At 42.0% G+C, this 3,307-nt stretch overlaps 1 long non-coding RNA gene across 1 annotated transcript; it reads right to left on the bottom strand.

The window, feature by feature from the left end:
• Positions 1–1,857: 1,857 nt before the first annotated feature.
• On the bottom strand, positions 1,858–3,002 carry LOC144761866 (uncharacterized). The gene is made up of 2 exons (XR_013595920.1): positions 2,459–3,002; positions 1,858–2,110 (listed from the first exon to the last, which is right to left on the bottom strand). It is a non-coding gene; the product is annotated as an uncharacterized LOC144761866 (long non-coding RNA).
• Positions 3,003–3,307: the final 305 nt, after the last annotated feature.

Here is a 3,307-nt window from a genome sequence, read left to right as displayed (position 1 = left end):
TGACCTTTTATACACACAAGAGGCATGTGAACTTGCATAGAAGCCCCGCCACACACACTAGCGTGTGCACCGTCTTCCCACCATTTACCCACTATGATGGACAGCTCACTCAAGGGACCCCTGCGCCCTTCGGCGCGATGGCATAGTAACACACACATGGTCACTGGAGACAACTCTTCTGGCCCTTTACGCAGCTGCAGTGTAGGAAAAGCACTATATATTTACCCAACGAGCTAGCACTGACTGATTAGCCAGTAGAATGTACTCCAGTATATATTTCTGCAAATCCGCGAGTTCGCGGATTTTTCCGCAAACTCGCGGATTTTTTTGCAATTCGCCCATACTTAGTTCTGAGACTATCCCATAAGAAGGAACTTTTATTTCTCAGACTTCATTATACACATTTTTCTGTATCGTTCTAGTGCCAAATAACTCCCTACTTGTTCGCTACACTCTTTGCTTCCAGACTGATCATTTATCGCCTGCCCCTTTTGAGAAGATTTTATTTATTGCTGCCCTTGCAACTGCTACTTCTAATTGGGCCTCCCCCACTTCTTCTTCCTGCTGTACACCTAAAACAAAATTTTCATCTGCTACAGCTAAAATATTTTACGATTCCTTAACTATTTGCTTTTCTACCTTCCTGCGGTTCAGAAAGAACTGTAGAGTTTCCTTTGTATACATGCCTTCATGATATACCAAACCACACCAACTGGGGCGCTCCTTATATTTTCCTTAAAAACATAGGAATCCAGTTTTTCATATGTTTCTAATAATCCTTGTTAACTAACAGAGCCTGTTCAAAACTCCAGGAAGCCTTTGTTTTGAACCAGTCCCCCTGAATCTCTAATACTAAGGGATTATGATCTGACAAGAACCGAGGATATCGCTCATTTCTGCCATCTTTTGTTAGTTCATGTGACACACAAAAAAAATCTAGACATGCTTGTGATTGACCATGTTGACCACCTTCTTATACCATATGTCAGTTAGGCCATGATCCTAACATATACCTATCAGTGACTAATACACTTTAGGCTTCCGCCCTATGTAATTTTGATGTCCTCCTATAAACCAGCTACCATGTAGAATAATATTCACATCCCCACAAAGTATAACTGGCAATGGCCAGAGTGCTACTTCATTAGATAGTCAGTCAAAACCACATGAGTCATCTGATACACATCCGTACACTGTACATAGTGTGAATTTGAGTCCGTTAGAGCACTGGCATTCTGCCATAACCGATCTGCCTTACTTGTCCACCCGTGCTTGTTTATACTGTACACCTGCATTTTGGGCCACAATGGCTACCCCTCCTTTGCGCACTTATTGAGGTGTACCCCCAATTAATCTATACCTCAGTGAATTTAACACATCCCTTGCCCCTTCAATGTGGGTTTCCTGCAGACAGATAATATCTGCATTCAATGTTTAAAGCCCTAATGAAACTTTTTGTCTTTTCTTAGCGTCATTCAACCCACATATGTTAACGGTGACAATCTGCCACTTCCCTTTCTCCACCATCACATCATCTTAAATACCAAACTCTTCATATATCTTCCAGTTCCCATAAATAAGGTAAAGCACAACCCCCTGGGTAGTTCATCCTGTAACATTCAAATCTCCATCTCATTGCCACTTCAACATGTGGGCCCCCTCCCAGTCTCACAGCCCGAAGACCCCCCATAACAACCCCTAACCCCACCCTTCCCACACCCCCAAAAATCTGCAATCAGGCCTAGCCTGAATGATGTGTGCTTAAACAACAATGAAACGCACTGTGTGAGGGAGTGATTCCACTCCTCGCCGGGTGCACAGCTTAGCCAGGCATCACAAAATATGCCACCAAATTAGTCATTCATTTCTTCTTCTTTATTTTTCATCACAATTATCAACTTTTAGTTTCATTCTTCTTCTTTTTACATATGTTTGCTTCTGTCACAAGGAGGAACGCTTACACTTTGGCTATATTCTAAATGAGGCAGAAATGCTAATCCAAGCCTTCTTCTGCGCCACGATAGCACATGTAAGTTTTGTTCATATCCATTAAAATTCATATACCCAATGCATTTCGGGCCTTTTTATTTGGCCCTTCGTCAGGGGTTATCTACAATGCAAAAATACATGATTAAGTCTGTGTTTTACTAAATTCTATTGCACCTCAAATACTAATAAAACATTTATCCAAGCAAGGTTGTTACATGATCTAACGTTTTCCCGCTAAAAAACATAGCCTAATGCTACACGTTTCCATGAGTATACTCTATCCCCTCCTCTGCCCTTCCATCATTGCATCATTCCCAAGTGCCATAAAATCATCCATACCAACGTTCAGTCTCCCCTCGTCGCCCCACCTTATTCCTCCTTCCCTTACGCGCCTGTTACCACATACCGCTGTTCCATTGTGCAATGCTCGCTCCCCCATTCTTTTTCACCATTTAGTGCTTATGCGTACCTGTTTACATAATGCCTGCGTTCGCGTTCTTCCGTCCGCTTCCACATTGATGTGGCTTTAAACTCTTTCACTTTACACTCTATGTGAACCCACCTCCTTAAGCCTGTCGTTTTTCCCTCCCTCTGTTGCACCTGTGTGTGATTAGTCAGTTTTTTCCTTTTCGCGCTGCTTTTTTAAATCCTTCCCAACCGATCACCACCTACATACCCCATAATGCACTTCATATGACTCTCTAAATATCCGACTTCCTTGAGCCTCATTTAACCCTTCCGATATTCACCAACCCGAACCATACTCATCATTATTGCCCCGCCCTCCCGTAGATGTCATAATCACGTTAGTCATTTGCCTAGGTGTACGTAGTGTGTTTCCCAAATCTTGCGTATTCTCATTGCAATAACTCTAATAAAACAGATAACAATAATAAACCAGCACATGTATTGTTCTCTCTATGCCATGCTCGATTAGTGAATCCAATGAAAGCTACTGTGAACAACTGGTGAAACAATCGTCCTTCTTGTGACATTTTTTGTCCTTTTCTCCAATTTTAAACAACAAACCACCACTGGTTCCCCCACCTAGTTACTTTCCAAACTTGAATCAAATCTGGCTGCATTTTCTTAATATTATTACTTTGTCTTAGCTCTTTCTGGATTTTTCTACCCCAGGACTACTTTTTCAGCTATGGTAGATCCACCCGTAAGTTCTTTTAGATATTCCTGTGCCTGAACTTCAGGCACAAATCTACAAGTTCGCCCACTAAAGATAAATGTCTGTCTTGCAGGGTGTTTTAGATATACCTTGGCACCCAATTTCTGAAATGGTGCAAACATTTGCCACAAGCGCAAT

This window comes from Lissotriton helveticus, chromosome 6 (genome assembly GCF_964261635.1).
Source record: "Lissotriton helveticus chromosome 6, aLisHel1.1, whole genome shotgun sequence".
Lineage (NCBI taxonomy): Eukaryota > Metazoa > Chordata > Amphibia > Caudata > Salamandridae > Lissotriton > Lissotriton helveticus.
The sequence above is the reverse complement of the archived record's forward strand: the minus strand, read 5'-3'. Positions and strand labels throughout refer to the sequence as shown.